Source organism: Nicotiana tabacum, chromosome 18 (assembly GCF_000715075.1).
Source record: "Nicotiana tabacum cultivar K326 chromosome 18, ASM71507v2, whole genome shotgun sequence".
Classification (NCBI taxonomy): domain Eukaryota; kingdom Viridiplantae; phylum Streptophyta; class Magnoliopsida; order Solanales; family Solanaceae; genus Nicotiana; species Nicotiana tabacum.
The window spans coordinates 25666716-25689249 of NC_134097.1; the positions used below are offsets into that span (position 1 = coordinate 25666716).

Here is a 22534-nt window from a genome sequence, read left to right on the forward strand (position 1 = left end):
CCAAACACCCCCACACTTTAAAATAATTCAAGTTGGGCTTCCTTCCTTTCCACTTTTCATAAGGAATGGATTGTGTTTTGCTATGGGGTAGTCGATTTTGTATTCAGTTATCCGTAAGAATAGCTTCCCCCTACAAGTTCTGTGGCAAACCAGAACATATCAATAATACGTGCATCATCTCATTTAATGAACGGTTCTTTTTTTCTACAATCCCATTGGATTAGGACGTGCAAGGGGCCGTTGTTTGATAAATAATTCCATATTCTAAATATATTTGTTCAAAAGAAGATTCATATTCACCACCCCTATCACTTCTTATCATTTTGATTTTCTGGTTAAGTTGCGTTTTAACTTCATTTTTGTATTGCTTGAATGCGTCTATTGCTTCATCTTTACTATTAAGTAAGTAAACATAGCAATATCGAGTACTATCATCAATAAAAGTTATGAAATACTTCTTTCCACCGCGAGATGGTATTGACTTCATGTCACAAATATCTGTGTGAATTAAGTCTAATGGATTTGAATTCTTTTCAACTGACTTATAAGGATGTTTAACATACTTAGATTCCACACATATTGACATTTTGATTTGTCGCATTCAAATTTAGGCAATATTTTCAAATTAATTATTTTTCGCAAGGTTTTATACTTAACATGACACAAACATATATGCCATAATTCATTTGACTCAAGTAAGTAAGACGAAGCTGAAATTTTATTATTATTTTCAACAACCATTACATTCAGCTTGAAAAGGCCCTCAGTGAGGTAACCTTTTCCTACAAACATTTCGTTTTTAGTTATTACAACCTTATCGGAAACAAAAACACACTTAAAACTATTTTTAACAAGAAGTCCAACAGAGACTAAATTCTTCCTAATCTCGGTAACATGAAGGACATTGTTCAAAGTCACTACCTTGCCAGAAGTCATCTTTAGAAAGATCTTTCCACATCCTTCAATATTGGCGGTTGCAGCATTTCCCATAGAAAGAGTCTCTTCGGGTCCAACAGGAGCATATATTGCAAAAACTTCTCTAACAGCACAAACATGGCGAGTGGATCCAAAATCAATCTACCACTCCTTAGGATTTCCCACCAGGTTGCATTTAGAAAGCATAGCACACAAGTCATCAACATCTTCATGTTTTTCAACCATATTTGCTTGACCCTTCTTCTTGTCTTTCTTTGGAGCGCGACACTCCGTAGATTTGTGCCCAGCTTTCCCACAGTTGTAGCAATTTTCGTTGAACCGCTTCTTACTTGGGTTGCTTTTCGGTTTAAAAGCATGCTTCCTCTTTTTCTTATTTTGAGAAGTATCCTCAATAATGTTTGCTCCCATTATTGTTGAGTTTCCACGACCTCTCTTTTCAGCAGCTTTGTTGTCCTCTTCAATTCTCAACCGAATAATGGGATCTTCAAGGGACATTTCCTTGCGTTTGTGTTTCAAGTAGTTTTCGAAGTCCTTCCACAAAGGAGGCAACTTCTCAATCATCATGCTACTTGGAATGCTTCATTGATGACAAGACCTTCAATGAATTCTGTTAGTAAGAATATTAAGATTACTACTTCCAATATCAGTATTAATTAGATTTATACCTTCATCAAGGAGATTGTGAATAATCGCTTTCAATTCCTGGACTTGGGTAATAACAGACTTGCTATCTACCATTTTGTAGTCCAAAAACTTGGCGGCAACGAATTTCTTCAACCAGACATCTTCAGTTTGTATTTCTTTTCAAGCGCAGTCCACAATTCTTTTGACATCTTCACGCCACTGCAGACATTATACAAATCGTCCTCCAGTCCTCTAAGAACATGATTCTTGCACAAAAAATCATAATGCTTCCACGCCTCAATCACGAGAAAGCGTTCATTTTCTGGAGTTTCATCAGGCAGAACAGGAACATCTTCCTTGATGAACTTCTGCAGACTTAAAGTAGTCAAGTAGAAGAACATATTCTACTGCCACTGCTTGAAATCTAACCTGAAAATTTTTTCGTGTTTCTCCGCCGGTGCCAACGCCGGTGTTTGGCTTGTTGATGCGTTGGCAGTCAGCATTGGAACAGCCTGGTTCCCGTTATTATTAGTCATTTCTATAAAAGAATGACACAAATGTTAAAATCACGTAGATTTTAATCTCCAACGGAGTAAAAAATCACAATGGTTTTAAACTCCAAAATAGTGAATATAACACAAATACAGAATACAAATTAAATTCCTTAAGCTTTTTAGAAATCTGTATTTGTAAACTAATTCTGGAAAAAACAGAATAACATATAAACATAAAATGTAAAGAGATAAAAATCAATTCGAGCCCACTGAATTCACAGTGTTTCCTTAAGGAATTTAATCACCTCCTAGTACCCAAGGTTATGGATTATTTCTTCCTAGGATAGAACGAATTACACACTGGTGTAGTGGTACTTCAAACCCCAGTATTTCAGCGAACACAAAGTTCGGTAGCAAATCACACTTACTGTTACTTTGTTTGATGTTAAAAGTATGCAGAAGAAGGAGGAGAAACTCATAAAATCGTATGGAAATTCTGAGGGAATAGACTTGTATTTATAGCCAAAGTTGGGCTGAAATCTGAAGAGGTGCAACTCTTCAGAATGACTGTTTCTGCAAAACGGCCACAACATAAATGGCTATTTACTCAACAATAAAGAGGGACTGAAAAACGAAAAACTGATTGGATTTAATATTAATATTTATTTTAATATTAGTATTCTGTTATTAAAACAAATATTTAATAACATTTCTATTAATATTTTACTATCAACAAATAAATTTGGTCCAAAAAATTAATCAATCAATTGATCGAAGTCGAAGCCGAGCCGAGCGAGCGAGCGACGACGACGCGAGACTTGCCTTCTTCTCAACTCTTTAAGAGTTATAAGAAAAGCAATTGCTTATTTATGAGACAATGTTCCTTTGTCAAGGGGGAAAACTTAAAATTTCACTTAAAAATCTCATTTTTCTTTATTTCTCATTCACCCTCTTTTAAGCATTTAATATACTTAAAAACCCCATAAAAGTTGAATCTCATATCTCATACAATAGTTGTGTGAGATTACGTAAATTTATGACAAATGGCATTTTTAAAGGTCCAACCTCCCAAGTCACAACTCATCACGTCTTGCTCTTTTCTCTTATCTCTTTCATTGTTTTTCATTTCATCTCTTCGTTTCTATCTCCTCTTCCTCCTCCATTTCCAGGCCTTGTCATCTTCTTTTTATCTCACTCATTTGAATTCAGCAATCCAAATAATAAAAAGATCTTTACCGGCATACTAACAAAAAGTTAAAATAAAAAAATTAGTGTTCTTCAATGCTTGATTTGGAAGTTATCTTTTCTTTTTGGGTGGATCTGAATTTGAGAGTTTAATCTCTTTAGTTATCTTTTTCAACCCTCAAATTCATAAAGAGAAGGAGAGGAGTATTTTGAAGGTTAATAATGTTCCTTTATTTTAGTTTCATTTTATTAGGTATATATATTTAACCAATTTGTGTGCTTAAGGCTGACAATGCCCTTATTTATTTTTCAAAATTGTAAATGCCCCGTACAACTATGACATGGCATATGAGAGAGAGTAAGATTTTGTGGCTCTGAATTATACTTTTCTTCATCTTCTTCTTAATATTTTAGTGAAAAATGACTTTGTTATGCGAAACAAATTATTTACCTTTACTAGGCGATAAACATCAATTATATATTGTTATACATATATTATAAATGGATTACTAATCGTTAATCTCATTCTTATGTCATGCTTAACATAATTTTACTAATTGAAAATTAAAGGTTGAAATATCAAAGAAGAGAAAAAGCGAGAAGCTGCCAGCTGGATACACAGGAACACTGGAGGAAAAATTAAAGGTTGAAAAGTTTTTTGCTGATGCTCGGAATAATCTCATGAACCCTAATAAGAATGGGGAAAAACTCGAGCTTGAAAAGTTTTATGCTACTGCTTGGAATAACCTCATGAACTCTGGTAAGAATGAGGAAACAAATCAAGAGACCACTGGTCAAAAAGAAGAGTAATCTCATATTGAGTCCTAGTTTTAAGCTCAGTGCAACCCTATGTTTTGAAGATCTTTTACCATCAAGAACTTGTTCTAAATGTTGGTTTCTTATTTAAGTATTAAGAACTTATGTTTTGTTTGTCTCTTTTCCTTTTATTAAGATTGTGATCAATAACCAAGGTTATGTTACCTTGTATCAATTGGTGTGAAATTCTTCTTTGACTTTATAGATGTCAATTTCCATCAAATATATTCAGCAGATAGTCATTTTAATCTGGTGTCATGGTTTATTTTGGTGGGTTGTGTTTTTGTGATTCACATAGATTTGATTTGACTCATTAATTCCATTTTATAGAGAATATGTACCACTATAACCAAACATATATAATTGGAACGGTCTGTAGTTCCATTGTGAAGGTGAAAAAACTGAAATACTCATTTATTTGGCGTTTGGATTGAGAAGTGTGATGAGAAACCTTTTCTAGTGTTGAATTTCTTAAAAATATTTTCGGGTGATTTTCAGTTATTCCAGGAAAATCGAAGTATTCTTCTATTGATGTTTTTCGAACAAAAAAATCATTTTTTTGGGGACCATATACTTGTTATTGTCCATAAAGATGTATGATACTCATGCGCAAAATGCAGGGCCGGTTCTAATGTGATGAGGGGTAATGGTAAAAATAGCATGGGCTAGCCAGTTTTCGGACTGATCACTAAAAAATAGTCAGCGTTTGCTAAGTCATTGAAAAATAGTCACTATTTTGCTGCAACAGAGACCGGTCCAACACAATATACTGGAGTTCGGTGCATCTGTGTATGAACTTCCAGCATATTATGCTGAAACTCCAACACGCGGAAAGTTCCAGCATAATATACTAGAGATTTGAGCACCTTTGTATGAACTTCCAGTTTATTATACTGGACTGGTATACTTTGCTGGAACTCTAGTATATTATGCTGGAGTTCTAGTATACTTATGCTAGAACTCCATTATGCTGGAGTTCCAGTATACTTATGCTGGAACTCCAATATAATATACTGGAGTATTTTCCGGATTTTGAATGGTGTTTTCGTTCAGATTTATCTTTACATAAAAAGTGGCTAAATTTCGATTACTTTTGAAAGTGTGGCTATTTTTAAATGACCACTTATAAATCTGATTATTTTTGAATTTCTCTTGGGGTAAGGCTTGTGCCTTAGGCCCTTTTTTTTTTTTTAAATAATAGGTTTATAGGTATTTAAAAGATAATATTTAATCCTTTTAAAACAAAGTTGAGTTTTTAATATAAAAGAAAAGAGAACTTTTTAGATATATAAATAAAGTAATAATTTGACATATTTAAAAATGGGTAGATAGCTTTCTCAACGTTTTTGTTTTACTCATTCATATTAGATATTAGATAACGTATAAAAATTTATTCTCCATTTCTTAATATGTCCAAGTCAATCTATCTTTTCTCCAATCTATTTATATCACAAATCCTTACATATTATATGTCTTTCTCTTTAATATTCTTACTCACCTTCTTTCTCCAAGATTTCATTAGTTCAAGTATTCAACAATACTTTTAAGCTTCCAATAGTTTTATACTTCTATTGCTCTACAAAATCTGCTAAAATCTGCCATGGTTGAATGAGCTACAAGCTCAATTCTCTTTTTGTAAAATACAGAGCATATGAACGAGAGAGTGAAGAAGAGGAGAAAATATTTGACAATGTTAACTTGCTCTATTCATTTACAATATAATGTTTATATACATGTTTACTCTACTAACAATCTTGAGCTGGAATCATTAATTTACAGCTGTCACACTAGGTAACTAACAGAGCAACTACTCCACTCACTAACTGTAACGACCTTAACTAACTAATATCACTACAAGAAAAGTGTCATTTACATGGGGATTTTATATGGGGATTTTTTGTGCAGGTAATACATGCGGATTTTCATGGGAAAATCTAAAATTCCTAAATATAAGAATATGGTACTTGCGAAAACGTAATTCCCAGAAAATTCTGCAGGTATATTTAGCGCCATCTAGCGCGAAAATAGCACTTGGGGAATTAGTTGGGAATTAAATTCGCATATACCATATCCGCAGGTAAATCCGCAGAAAAGAGAACGAAAAAAAATAAAAAAAATTCCTTTGATAATCCGCATGAATATCTCCAGGTAGACTACCTGCGAGTTTTGCTAGGGATAATCACATGGGGTCTTACATGGGGATATTATTTACTTGAAAAATTACCTGGGGATATTATTACTGCAGATTTTGTTGGGGATCTATTCGTGGGGATTTACTTGGGGATATACGTACCTGTGGAATTATGTGCGAATATAGTTTCTGCAATTTTAGTTGGGGATATATTCTTGGGGATTTACTTCGGGATATTTGTACCTGCAGAATTACATGGGAATAAAATTATTGTGATTTTAGCTGGGGTTTTATTCATGGGGATTTACATGGGGATAGCAGTATTACTTGGGAAATTTCATGTGTTATTGAGCCACACGATGAAATACATTGTAGAAGTGCAACAAATAATTGACTTTTATGATATCTTTCTTTACATTACGAACGATACACTTCGCTCTGCTCCATGTGTTCACTAACGCTCCTATTCAGAGTGTTTTATTAAATAAATATTACAATTAATGGTTATCAAGGAGTAGAGGGACTCGATGTTATAATCATTATCGTCTAGTAAACTGACTATAAAGATGATGATATATTTGTTTGCATAAGTAACATATAAAGAACAAGATGATTATCGTTGGGTAAACTAACTATAGTAGTGATATTAGTTTTTAAACTGAAATACTCATTTATTTGGCGTTTGGATTGAGAAGTGTGATGAGAAACCTTTTCTAGTGTTGAATTTCTTAAAAATATTTTCGGGTGATTTTCAGTTATTCCAGGAAAATCGAAGTATTCTTCTATTGATGTTTTTCGAACAAAAAAATCATTTTTTTGGGGACCATATACTTGTTATTGTCCATAAAGATGTATGATACTCATGCGCAAAATGCAGGGCCAGTTCTAATGTGACGAGGGGTAATGGTAAAAATAGTACGGGCTAGCCAGTTTTCGGATTGATCATTAAAAAATAGTCAGCGTTTGTCAAGTCATTGAAAAATAGTCACTATTTTGCTGCAACAGAGACCGGTCCAACATAATATACTGGAGTTCGGTGCATCTGTGTATGAATTTCCAACATATTATACTGAAACTCCAACACGCGAAAAGTTCCAGCTTAATATACTGGAGATTTAAGCACCTTTGTATGAACTTCTAGTTTATTATACTGGACTGGTATACTTTGCTGAAACTCTAGTATATTATGCTGGAGTTCTAGTATACTTATGCTAGAACTCCATTATGCTGGAGTTCCAGTATATTTATGCTGAAACTTCAATATAATATACTGGAGTATTTTCCGGATTTTGAACGGTGTTTTCGTTCAGATTTAATTTTATATAAAAAGTGGCTAAATTTCGATTACTTTTGAAAGTGTGGCTATTTTTGAATGATCACTTATAAATCTGATTATTTTTGAATTTCTCTCGGGTAAGGCTTGTGCCTTAGGCCCTCAGATTTGGGGGCCCATTTTTTTTTTAAATAATAGGTTTATAGGTATTTAAAAGATAATATTTAATACTTTTAAAACAAAGTTGAGTTTTTAATATAAAAGGAAAGAGAACTCTTTAGATATATAAAGAAAGTAATAATTTGACATATTTAAAAATGGGTAGATAGCTTTCTCAACGTTTCTGTTTTACTCATTCATATTAGATATTAGATATTGGATAACGTATAAAAATTTATTCTCCCTTTCTTAATATGTCCAAGTCAATTTTTCTTTTCCCCAATCTATTTATATTTCACAAATCCCTATATATTATGTCTTTCTCTTTAATATTCTTACTCACCTTCTTTCTCCAAGATTTCATTAGTTTAAGTATTCAACAATACTTTTAACTTTCCAATAGTTCTATACTTCTATTGCTCTACAAAATCTGCTAAAATCTGCCATGGTTGAATGAGCTACAAGCTCAATTCTCTTTTTGTAAAATACAGAGCATATGAACGAGAGAGTGAAGAAGAGGAAAAAATATCTGAAAATGTTAACTTGCTCTATTCATTTACAATGTAATGTATATATACATGTTTACTCTACTAACAATCTTGAGCTGGAATCATTAATTTACAGCTGTCACACTAGGTAACTAACAGAGCAACTACTCCACTCACTAACTGTAACGACCTTAACTAACTAATATCACTACAAGAAAAGTGTCATTTACATGGGGATTTTACATGGGAATTTTTTCTGCAGGTAATACATGCGGATTTTCATGGGAAAATCTAAAATTCCTAAATATAAAAATATGGTACTTGCGAAAACGTAATTCGCAGGAAATTCTGCAGGTATATTTAGCGCCATCTAGCGCGAAAATAGCATTTGGGGAATTAGTTGGGAATTAAATCCGCATATACCATATCCGCAGGTAAATTCGCAGAAAAGAGAACGAAAAAAAAATAAAAAATTTTCCTTTGATAATCCGCATGAATATCTCCAGGTAGACTACGTGAGTTTTGCTAGGGATAGTCACATGGGATTTTACATGGGGATATTATTTACTTGAGAAATTACATGGGGATATTATTACTGCAGATTTTGCTGGGGATCTATTCGTGGGGATTTACTTGGGGATATACGTACCTGTGGAATTATCTACGGATATAGTTTCTACGATTTTAGTTGGTGATATATTCTTGGGAATTTACTTGGGGATATTTGTACCTGCAGAATTACATGGGAATAAAACTGTTGTGATTTTAGCTGGGGGTTTATTCATGGGGATTTACATGGGGATATTTATACTTGCAGTATTACTTGGGAAATTTCATGTGTTTTTGAGCCACACGAATGAAATACATTGTAGAAGTGCAACAAATAATTGACTTTTATGATATCTTTCTTTACATTACGAACGATACACTTCGCTCTGCTCCATGTGTTCACTAACGCTCCTATCCAGAGTGTTTTATTAAAAAAACATTACAATTAATGGTTATCAAGGAGTAGAGAGACTCGATGTTATAATCATTATCGTCTAGTAAACTGACTATAAAGATGATGATATATTGGTTTGCATAAGTAACATACAAAGAACAAGATGATTATTGTTGGGTAAACTGACTATAGCAATAATATTGGTTTATAAACCAATATAAAGGTGATATAAGCAATATATATATATTGCTTAGATAAACTAATATATCACCTTTGTATTTTGCTTGCTTGACGATAATATGATAGTAATCTTACTATCATTGAGGTGATGTTTTGCCATATATTGCTTTTGCCTCCATGATAGTAAGATTGATCGATTACTATAGGTATTGTTTAATTAATTATAATTTTATCTTATTAAAATAATTGTTGTAGTGAGAATTTATTTATTTATTTATTTCGAACACAATTATAAGTAAAACGATAAATCTCACTAAGACATCCAATCAATTACTCTTTGATAAAAAGGAATAACTTTAGATCAAAGAATAAAAAATCAATTTGCATTTGCGAACAATATATAATGACATCAAATTGAGTAGTATAGTCAAAAAAAATTTTGAGTCATTTGAATTTTATTTTTTGAATTTTTTTAAAAGTGGAAATTATATATTTTTTCCGTGACGTATTATTTATCTTTTTTTTAATCACTGAAATAGTTCTATTTATATATTCAATAATTTTCACTTTAATATATTAATATAGATTTATAAAGACAAGAATTATACATAAAATTAAATAAATACAATTTTTTCTTAAAAATTAAAGTATAATTTTAATTTAAGTTTTGTGGCTCATTGTTCTTCAAATTAAAAGAAACACATATATGGTAGTACTGTCCACGGAAAGCCCTTGTGATATTAAAAAAAAAAGAACTAGTATCGAGAGAGATGACATAAGGAGGCAGCTAACAAATAAATACAATTGAAAAGAAATAACCGCACAATTGATTTGTTTCCCTCTTAAGGTTTTTTCCCAAATACAGAACGCGGGGTTTTTTCCCTCTCTAAGATGGCTCTCAATTTCTGAAACCCTTCACATTGCAATACCAAATTCTAGGGCTCAAGTGTTTCTCCAAAATACAATTATTCTCGACCCAAGGCTTTCCTCTCACGGTCAACAATCCTCGGCAAAGGCCTGAAGAAGGTAATCCACATACTTTCTTGCTTCTTCCTCTAAATAGTTTTTTATCTTCTTTGTCCATGTTTTTAGGCGTTTAACTTTGGTCTTGTCATGTTATGGTCTTAAAAGTTTCTCTGGAACTAAATTTAATAGTTTGGTGTTAAGGCGGTGTGCTTACTGCTTTGGTTGGTTAAAGCTTTAGTGAGATTATTAAATAATACTTCTTACCTGTTTGTGTTTACTTGTATAATACTGGTGGCATAATGAAAATTCCTGAGCATCGAAAATGGATGGAAAATAGACTTCTCCCAGGTCGAGCAGGATATAAAACTGAATTTATAAGTGGCATGGAGAAGTTTATTGAATTTGCTTGTCTTCAACAGAAGTACTTATCTGAGGGAGTCATAAGGTGTCCTTGCAAGCGTTGTAAAAATATGAAGCACCTTACGCCAGATGAAGTTAATGCGCATGTTTATCGAAGTGGATTCACACCAAGATATTGGTATTGGACATCACATGGAGAGGAAGCACCTCCAATTAATTTAAATGAATATAACAATTTAGGTGCTTACAGTAGTCATCAAGGGTGTAAATTTGACAAAGCTTCAAGCAGTCAAAGTAGCATTCTAGGGGATGACTATGAACATGTAACTAGATATCAAGGTATGGTTTATGATGCTGCTGGCATAGAATTCGGGCATCAAATAGAACCCAATTTAGAAGAGCCTCCAAATACGAAAGCTACTAAGTTTTATGACATGTTGAATTCAGCTCAGCAACCATTATGGCCCGGATAAATATTCAGAGTTGGCTATGGCGGTTAGAATGATAAGTATCAAATCTGAACACAATATGTCCCAAAGTTGTTTTAATGCAATGGCACAATTGATGAAGGATTCAAATCCCCCTGATAATAAGATACCTCTTAATTATTACCAGGCAAAGAAGCTAATCTCAGGGCTTGGTCTAACTAGTCAAAAAATTGATTGTTGTGTTAATGGATGTATGCTGTACTACAAAGCTGATATAAACATGACCGAGTGTAAGTTTTGTCATGAACCTCGTTATAAAGAACAAGTGCGCAAGCAAAACAAGAAGGTTCTTTCCACGTAAGAGATTGCATTACTTGCCACTCATTCCTAGGCTTCAACGACTATATGCTTCCACAAAATCTGCAGAGCACATGAGGTGGCAATATGAAAATCGTAGGAAAGATGGCGTGCTATGCCACCCTTCAAATGGAGAAGCATGGAAATATTTCGATCGAACCTATCCGAACTTTTCTATAGAACCTAGAAATGTTAGGCTTGGTTTATGTTCTGATGGATTTACACCGTATAGCCAGTCAGCATCACCATACTCTTGTTGGCCAGTAATTGTTACTCCCTATAATCTTCTTCCAGATCTATGTATGACTGACCCATACATGTTCTTAACATTGGTCATTCTAGGTCCTCATAATCCAAAGGGAAAAATTGATGTATATCTTCAACCGTTAATAGATGAACTGCAACAACTATAGACTAATGGTGTACTAACTTATGACGTGTCAAAGAAGCAAAATTTTCTCATGCGAGCAACATTAATGTGGACAATTAATGATTTTCTTGCTTATGGCATGCTATCAGGGTGGAGTACAACGGGTAAATTAGCATGCCCAATTTGCATGGAACAATCAAAAGCTTTTTGGTTGAAATATGGAAGGAAAAATACTTGGTTTGATTGCCATCGCCAATTCTTGCCTTCTAATCATGCTTTTAGAAGAAACACAAATGCTTTCTACAAAGGGAGAGCAGAGAAGTCTAGACCTCCTCCAAGGTTAACTAGGTATCAAGTGTGGGAAAAAGTTAGAGGGTTTCCTAAGATAACTGAATCGGGTCTGCGCAAGTTCTATGGATATGGAACTTCCCATAATTGGACTAAAAGAAGTATTTTTTGGGATCTTCCATATTGGAAGACCAATCTGATTCGTCACAATCTTGATCTGATGCACATAGAGAAGAATGTCTTCGATAATGTTTTTCATACTGTTATGGACAACAAAGATAAAACTAAGGATAATGAGAAGGCAAGAATGGACTTGAAAGAACATTGTTGTCGAAATGATTTACACTTGCAATGTGATGGTAATGGGAGATGGATTAAACCCAAAGCAAAGTTTACCTTAAATCAAAACCAAAAGAAAGATGTATGTGAATGGGTTAAATATTTAAAGATGACTTATGGTTATGCTTCAAATTTAGATAAACGTGTTGATATGCAACACTTAAAGCTCTTTGGGATGAAAAGTCATGATTGCCACGCTTTTATGCAATGTCTTCTGCCAAATGCTTTTAATGCACTTCTGTTTTGTATGATTGCTTGTAGACTATAGTGAAAGTGCAACTATCTTTAGAACTTCACTCGATGTGCGTGACTTTCTTTAGAACTGTTGTCAGTTCCATTCCAATTAAATTGTTAGAAGGATTTCTAGTTCAACAATAGATGGATATAGACTAGAACACCCCATTGCTAATATAGTCCTGAAATGCCTAATATTGATGTTTTGTTAGGAAGGATAAAAGAAGTGCCTGTTTGAGAGAAATCAAAAGTCGTCTTTTCTTTTTATTCAACTCCTTTCCCTCTTGACTTGTATGCTTGATTATATTTAGAAGGATAGGGGATTGAACCTTTTCTTGAGTGAAAATGCTCGACAATTTCTCTGTTTTTTGGCGAATATGCCTGGTGATGACTTACTCCACAATGAGCACAACTTCTTCTGGATTCCACCTTTCTCTGAAGAACCTTTGTGTCAGCAATGGAACAGAAAGTGTGAGTTTTAGCATAATAGTACAATTCTAGTCCTTTTTAAAGTGGTAGTAAACTCGTCAAGTGCACGAGCCTTGTAATAGTATAAATTTAACGATTTACAGAGAATAATTTTGACAAATTTGATGTGATTAATTGATGGGAATTGATTGAATGGAATGATGAGTGAAACTACCTTGTTAATTATAAATAATTGATAACTACTGCATTTTTATGTAGGTTTGATCCTCATAAGCCAGTTATTGAAGGCATTGCTAGCTGCATTCGTAGTAAATTTGAGCTGGCTAAACCTTCTTGGAAGAAATTCCCACAACCTACTCGGGATATGTGGTTTGAAGAATTTAAGGTAAGGATGTTTATAATATGATTCATGTTCAAAAGTTAGTGTGTAAGTTTATAGGACCGATTCAGATTTTATTTTGATATGTGTTGTGTTATAAAATGCTACAGAAGAAATTTAGATGGCTCCCTCACTATAATGATGTTATACGACACAATTTTGAGAAAATGGCATCTTCAAAAATAATCTAACGTTTCCAAGATGTTAGAAAGGACTTGTCTGTGAAGCCAAATTGGATGGGTGATGCCGTATTCAAGGAGATGAAGGAGCATTGGGAGTCTCCTTAATTTAAGTTAAAGTCGGAACAAAACAAAAAGAATCGTGATGCAAATGCAGGTGCCTCGGTTCATACATGTGGTTGTATACCTCATCGCGTAATTTGGAAGAGAATGGTAATATGTAATTCCTTTTTAATTTTTTCGTTCTATTAAATGGATCATATAAATGTTGATCGCATATACATCTTTCTTTAATTACAGAAGGAAGCTATGGGAAAAGGTCCTTCATTTTAAGAATTTTATTTTCGCACTCATCGATAGGAGAAAGATAAAAGTTGGGTAAATGAGAAAGCTGAAGTTGCTTATGTAAGTCTTCATTCTACAACATATATATATATATATATATATATATATATATATATATATATATATATATATATATATATGTATTTAAATTATGTAACTGTTGTTACTCTATTAAGTTGATAAATAAATTGGTTGTTTCAAGAAGAGCAGAAGAATTAATAGTCCAACAAACTTATGCACAAGCTTGCACTATGTAATTATGTCTTGCTAGAATTACTTGTCCCATCTACACAAGCAATTAGGCATTACACAAGTAATTGACAACCTCTGTGTTCATATGAACAGTGGATTTATTTGTAGCTAACAATTGTCAAAATTATTAATATTTGTTTTAATGCAAAATCACTAATATTTGTTTCAATGCTTTTGTGCAGATTAATTTTGAAAAAAAAAAGAAAGAAGAATTATTAGCTTCCCAAAGTGCATCTGTTGATGGAGAAACTAATTCAGCTAGCGAGCTTTCTCAATTAAGTGAAATGGATATTTGGGTGCTATCAGTTGGTGGAAAGAAAAAAGGAAGAGTCGCAGGTCTTGGCTCATTGGGTCGATCTGTAAAAGTGACTAAGCAAACAACATCTGATGTGTCGGAAGAAGTTGATGATCGGATTAGAACGTAAATTCATGCGTTAAATGCTGAGTTATATAATCAGTTGGAAGAGGCACAATGCCAAAATGAAGAGATGAGGCGCCAAAATAAAAAGATGAGATGCCAAAACAAAAAAATGAGAAAGGAGTTAGGTGACACAAATGAGAAATTAGCAGCACTGATAAAGCACGTGGGTTACCCGACATTATCTTCGAATGCACAACCATCATCTTCAAAAGACAATCAAGATTCACAGAGTGATAATGATGATAACAACAACTCGATAGATGAGTAAGATTATGATTGAGATACTAAGTATGATTAGGATTGAGATACTTGGTAGTACTATTTAAGATTTACAATTTAGACTTATTATTTTTGTTCATTTAGGAATTATGCATTATTAATTATTAATTTATGGATCATATTTTGGCTATATATTACTTCGGATTTGTGCAGAGCTGTTTGTTTGGAAAAAAAAAAAGAATGAATATCATATGTTCATTGAATTGTGTGGAATATAATTTGGGACTAAATACTAATAAATTTGCTTTTGAAAAATGTACTAGTTATTTGTGGATTTTCATTGGGAAGTGCCCTGAAGCAGATTATTCTTTTGTTGGAAATTTACCTGCAAATATACAATACATGGGGATTTTGCTAGGAATTCACCTGCGAAATTATTACATCAAATTCCCACGAAATTCCCTTTTTCCACGAAATTTTTATTGAATATTTTCTGCAAATTTACTTGGAGGTTTTGCTGCGGAGTTACATGCGAATATTTTCCATGAAAATCCCTAGGAAAACTCCTTTCTTTCACAATTTTTTACCAAACTTTACTACGATTTGTTGGTATATCTTGCGGAAAAATCCGCAAGCAACTTGCATAGGGATTTAACATTCCCAGGTAATGCACCTGCGACTAATGTTTTCCCAGGTAATTTACCTGGGGAATTTAAAATTCGCAAGTAATAATTACCCACGACCTTTATTCCTGCGGATTCCCGTTTGCATGAAAATCCCCAGGTAAAATATTTACCTGCGAATTTTACATTATAATCCCTAAAATAATCCTCATGTAAATGGCACTTTTCTTGTAGTGAATGGAAATGGACTAACTACTTCTTAACAGTAACACCACGTAATACTCCCCCTCAAGCTAAAGGGTGTAAGATGTTAATCACACCAAGTTTGCCTAGTAGGTGATTATGTTGAACCTGGGTCAGTCCTTTGGTAAGCAAATCTGCCAACTGATCTTTAGTGTTCACATAAATTGTTTGTACAATGCCAGCTTTAATTTTGACTCTGATGCAGTGGCAGTCTATCTCCATATGTTTAGTATGTTTATGAAAAATAGGATTAGCTGCAATCTGCATAGCTGATATGCCGTCACTCATAACTGCAACAGGAGTCTTGATATCTACTCCTAGCTCCTTGAACAAGCCTAGCAACCAAGTGACTTCTGCTACTGCTGAGGCTATGCTTCTATACTCAGCTCCTGCTGAACTCCTGGACATTGTCTGCTGCTTTTTGATTTTCATGAAATTAGAGATGCACCAAGTTTGATCACATATCTAGGGATAGATCTCCTTGTGTTAGGACAAGCTGCCCCGTCTGAACCACACCAACAAGCTAATGTTGTAGTAACAACTTCTATCTCAACCAGTGCCTTGGCTAAGAGATCCTTTCAGATACATTACTACCCTTAGTGCAGCTTCCCAATGAGATCTCTTTGGCTGCTGCACAACTAATGTCTGGTCTAGTGGTAGTGACATACATCAGCTTCCCTATCTGTCTTTGATATGAATCGACATCATTCAGAACTTCATCACCCTTAGCTCCAGTTGCTGCATCACGATGAAGTGTGGTGAGCCTGAGATTTGTTTCCAAAGGAATTGCAGCAGGCTTGGTTGCACGAAGCCTCACACTTTATATGATCTCCAAGACATATTTCCTTTGATTTAAGATTATTCCTTTCTTGGACCTTAGCACTTCAATTCCTAAGAAGTATTTAAGCTCACCTAGGTCATTCAGCCTGAACTTCTGATGAAGGACATGTTTTGCTTCAGCTATCAACATTTCATCATTTCCAGTTATAAGCAGATCATCAACATACACCAGGATAATCACTAGGCATGTACCCCTTGTCAAAGTAAACAAGGAGTAATCATGATTGCTCTGCACAAAACCTCCCTCTATTAAAGCATCAGACAACTTGATGTTCTATTGTCTTGAAGCTTGCTTAAGCCCATATAAGGACTTCAACAGTTTGCGTACCTTCTACTCCCCCTATCTTCTGAAGCTTTCAAGCATATCCATATACACCTCTTCACAAAGATCTCCCTGTAGAAAGGCATTGCAAATATCCATTTGATATAGGTTCCAACCTTTTGAGACAGCTAAGGCTATTACTGATCTTATTGTGACCATTTTCACCACTGGTGAAAAAGTATCATGGTAATCAAGCCCCTCTTGTTGACTATACCACTTTGCAACAAGTCAAGGCTTGAACCTCTCAACTTCACCATTAGCCTTATACTTAATCTTATACACCCACTTGGATCCTACAATATGTTTGCCATGAGGTAAGTCAACTACTTCCTATATCCTGTTGTCTTCTAGTGCTTTAACCTCTTGTTTCATAGTTCTATCCACCTTGGATCCTTCACAGCCTGCCTGAAGTGTTGAGGTTCTATCAGATTAGAAATATTTGCTAGGTAAGAATGATATACTGGAGTAGTTCTTTCATAAGATAGAGTATTTGCTATGGGATATCTGCTACTTGACTTCCCATGTGCTATGTAGTCCTTCATCCAGATGGGCTCTTTAAGCTCTCTAGTTGACTTCCTTATGGGTGGCTGAGACTCTTCTGCTTACATGTTCTCAGATGAAGAATCAATCATAGTGTTCATGGGATGAGAGATCTTATTTCCTTCATTTGTGGATACTTCTTCTGCTTCTGCATTCTGCATCACATTCCCTTCTTCTGTGGTTGCTTCTTCTGCTGTTACATCATGTTCATGTTCCTCATTTATATGACTGACTTCTGAAGTAGGAACATCATAGCTAGATTGTTCCAAGAAACTAAGATCTTCTGATCAGTTTCATTAGTAGACTGTCCAAAAGGAAATGTTGATTCCTTGAAGACTACATCTCTACTGACAAAGAATTGTCTTGTATTCAGATCCATCAGAATATATACCCTTTGTCTCTCAGAATATCCCATGAGTAAAGATGCCCTTGCCCTTTCTGCAAATTTATCCCCTTTTGGAATGACTGTTGAATAACATAGACATTCTATCACCCTCAGGCGTGTCAATGATGGTGGTTTGTTATGCATTACTTCATATGGACTCTTTCCTAAAATTGCAGTTGATGGAAGTCTGGTTATCAAATACACAACAGCTTTAACAAACATGCCCAATACTTAATGGGCAACTTTGACTGAAACTTTATGGCTCTTGACACATCCAAAATATGTATATGATTTCTCTCCTTCTGTTGTGGAGTATGAACACATCTAATCTGATGCAGAATTCCCTGACTTAGTAGTAGATCCGTTCATTGAGAGTTAAAGAACTCTATGCCATTGTCTGATCTCAAGACTTTAACCACCTTTCCAAACTAATTCTTTACCATAAGTAAAAAATTCTTTATTGCGACTATAGTTTCAGATTTAAGTTACAGCAGATAGATGCAAACATATCTACTGAAATCATCAACAACAGTTAGAAAATAGTACTTTTTATCAAAGGTGGGAATCCTATAAGGTCCCCAAAGATCCATATGAACAAGAGAGAAAGGAGCCTCATCTCTGGATGTACTGTTAGAAAACATCAGTCTAGTTTGTTTGGCTAATGGACAGACTGGGCAATTATTTAATGACTCACTATTTACATTCTTGCTTAGCAAGGTGATATTCTTCATAGCCATAAGGGATGGGTGTTCAAGTCTTTGATGCCATAGCCTGTAGTCTTCCTTTACTGTTGCAGCAACTACCATGCCCTGGTGAATATTGTTGATGCCATTGGCCCCTCTGAATATGTACAAACCTCCCGTCTCCTTACCAATCTCCCTCACCTTGCCACTGTAAAGGTCCTGAAACAATACAAAGTCAGGATAAAAGTTCACTAAACACCAGAGTTCCTTGGTTAGTTTGGAGATTGAGAGGAGGTTAAATTTGAATCCTGGGACATAAAGAACATCATGTATTGTTTCACTGCAAAATATGGCAGCCCAACCAGTAAGAGCAATAGGAATTCTATCTCCATTGGGTAAGTGAACTGCATTACTAGAGGCTCTTGAGGATTTTGTGTCATTTATCAGTCTATCATGGAAATTCACTATGTGATGTCTAGCACCAGAATCTACAATCCATTCCTCAAAATGATCTTTAGGCAAAAATTCACCTGTTATACCTGCCATGTTGACTTGACGGTCAGATGTTGTATCCTTGTTGAGTAGCTCAAGAATCTGTTTGTATTGCTCTTCTATGAAGTATGGTGCTTTCCCAGTTATTCCATCTAAGGCATCACTAGCTGATGAAGATCCCTGAAAATTAGCATCAGTGTTTCCAAGCACATTGTTGGCTACAACAAAGTATTGGTGAGATCCACGCCCAAAGCCAAATTGACCCCCATTGCCACGACCATATTGTCCACCATTATTGTTGTCAGGCTTCCTCCTTCCCTTGAAATCTTCAGGGTATCCAACAATCTTATAGAAGTTCTCCTTAGTATGACCTTTTAGGCCACAGTGGTCACATTGCATAAAGGGCTTCTTGCCTTTATATCCTTGATTTCTTCCTACCTACATAGCCATTGGATCATTCTTCTCATTCATTGAACCTAGTCCTGGAGACAGTTGAGATTCATCTTCTATCACCATAGCATAGGTCTGGTTCAGTGAGGGATCATTAGTCTTCATGAGGATTTGTCGTCTAGCTTGATCGTATGAGTCATTTAAACCACTGATAAATTGCAGAAGTCTTTGTTGTTGAAGATGTTCCTTGTATTCTGTTGAATTTGAAGTTGGCACTAACGCATCATACTCATTCCATAGACCCTTCAGCTTAGTAAAATAACTCGAAGCTGAGTCAGTTCCTTGTGTCAAATTGGCAATGGCTCTGTGCAATTGGAAAATATGCATTCGATTCACCTTATCAAACCTTTCCCTCAGATCTTCCCAAACCAAATGTGCATTCGAAGCATATGCAATTCCACTTAGAAGCTCAGTGGAAATTGTATTCATGAGCCATGATAAGACAATGACATTACAAGTTTCCCAGTGCTCATTCAAATCAGCTGTGAATGACTCCTTTGTACAAGTCCTAGTCACAAACCCTAACTTCCTCTTTCCTAGAAGAGCAATTTTCATCATTCTACTCCATAAACTGTAATTCTCTGATCCTGTAAGCTTCACAGGAATCAGAATAACTCCAGGAGTATCCGATGGCCCAAGGTACAGAGCATGAGTATACGGAATTGCAGCTTCCGCCATTGGTGGATAAAGAAATGAATTTAAGCTAACTAACTAGAGGAAACGAATTACCTAGATAGAGATAATTCTCAGAAATTAACGAGCATCAGTGGTTTTGATACCATGCTAAAATCTGTTAGATCTGCCATGGTTGAACGAGCTACAAGTTCAATTCTCTTTCTGTGAAATACAGAGCAAATGAACGAGAGAGTGAAGAAGAGGAGAAAATATCTGAAAATGTTAACTTGCTCTATTCATTTACAATGTAATGTATATATACAAGTTTATTCTACTAACAATCCTGAGCTGGAATCATTAATTTACAGCTGTCACACTAGCTAACTAACAGAGCAACTACTCCAATCACTAACTGTAACGACCTTAACTAACTAATGGAAATGGACTAACTACTTCTTAACAGTAACACCTTGTAATAAAATCATATCTAAGATCAACAATAACTTAAGAAAGATTAAATGAGTTGGCTATAATATCAATTGAATAGGAATAATTAGAGAAAATCGATTATAGAAAAGATTATTAACAACTTTTTACCTCAAACAGCTAGAAGAATAGACTATAAATAAAAACATATTATAACTTTCTTCTAAAAATTTAAGTCTCATATTAAACTTTGGTTTTAAATCCCACATATACTTGAGCCGCCCCTGTCAAAATGGATACCTCAGGGAACGAATGCATTTTAATTACTTAGTTGTTTCAGTTCCACAATTAGTAAAAAATAACAAACAAACAACCAAGTTGTTCATTTGATTAGAACTAGTCTTAAAGTACGCGCTTTGCACGTGTACCTCGTATTATTGAATATATTATTTTAAAAATTCACAAAAAATTATTTTAAAAATATTTTTGATCGTAAAACAAAGAGTATATTTCTTGAAAATGATGAGTGTTGATATCATTAGCCAACTCAAATAAAGAAAGAAATTATTCTCTATAAAAATCTTTAAATATTTTATTCTTATTTCAAAAGACTTCTGAGGGAATATCTTATGATATTTAAAGTTATTTATCTGACATAATATTAAAAACAAGAAAGTAACACATAAATATTACTCCTTCCGTTTCAATTTATTTAAACCTATTTGACTGGGCACGTAGTTTAAGAAGAAAAAAAAGACTTTTGAAATTTGTGGTCCTAAACAAATCAGAATAGTTTTATGGCTATAATTATTTTGAAACTTGTGGTGGTAAACATGCCAGAGTTTTTATGTAGTTATAAAAGCTTCTCATTAAGAGTTGAATTGGAAGTTCAAGCTAAATTATTTTCAAATTTAGAAAGGGATCATTCTATTTTAAACGGACAAAAAAAATAGGTTCACATCAACCGGAACGGAGGGGGTATTATCAAGATTCTTTAAGGATGTATCAAGTAAAACCTATTTATATATTAACTCTTTTTTCTCTTTGGAGATTTGGAAACGAAGAGGTTGTCCCAATAGCTCAAGGAAAAATTAATAACTATAGTGTAAAATATACAAATGACTAATACTGAGTTAATATTTTACAAAAACAATAGCTTATAAATGTATTAAAAAGACATCCGAAGTTGTCATTTGTTAAAATAAATTAAAAGGAGAGAAAAATAATTAATAAATTCATTTCGAATACATAATACTGCCTTCTCCTATCTTATTATTGTTTCAAGTTCGTAATTTACTAATTTGACTCTAAATATTATAATATAGTTAATTTTTTTCTATTGTCTAAATATTTTTAGTGTCAATTCTCACTCTTATAAAAATAAATGTCTGTACCCTACAAGGTCTTTTGGTTCACAAAAAAATATACTGGGATTATAATCCAAAAATTATAATGCAAAAATTAAATAAGAAACAAATATTTATTAGATAGTTTTTGATTTATAAATATTTGGTTCATTAGATTAAAAATAAAATATATGAAATATAATATAAAAATATATTTGATTTTTCCATATAAAAAACTTGGATAAAATTTTATTTTTAACTTTAATCTTGGTCTTTTTAAAGGATTTTGGAATAAGCACTTTGGAGAAGAATATTTTGGTCATTTAATTATTTTATCCTGTGATAGTTAATTTTTATATTATTATCCCACATGAATGTAGAATAAAAATAGTAGCTAATTAATATTTTGGTATAACTATTCTTGCAATTTCTTATACCGAAAAAATTCAACCAAACATGAAACTGAGTAATCTCACATTGTACCTTAAATTGTTATCCTTCAATTTTGTCTAATGTAAAATTTATTTTTAAATTTTAAATATTGTTTTGTAATTATTGAGTGTAATTTTCAAAATATTACACATAAAATTGATGAAGAGAAAATACTTAATTATTTGTTCTAATAGTTGAGTACAATTTTTAAACATTGTACCAAAAAACGATGAAGAGAATATATTATTTGAATATGAAGGGAGTTCAAATATTATATAAAACTGTATTATTTTTTTATCTAATTTTATTTATACTACTATTAAATGCTAGGAAAAAAGTATA

The 22534-nt window shown here is 33.6% G+C and overlaps 1 long non-coding RNA gene across 1 annotated transcript; it reads left to right on the plus strand.

Moving 5' to 3' along the window:
* The first annotated feature begins 10036 nt into the window (after positions 1-10036).
* On the plus strand, positions 10037-14959 carry LOC107763237 (uncharacterized). The gene is made up of 5 exons (XR_001642985.2): positions 10037-10255; positions 13259-13385; positions 13490-13771; positions 13859-13963; positions 14338-14959. It is a non-coding gene; the product is annotated as an uncharacterized LOC107763237 (long non-coding RNA).
* Positions 14960-22534: the final 7575 nt, after the last annotated feature.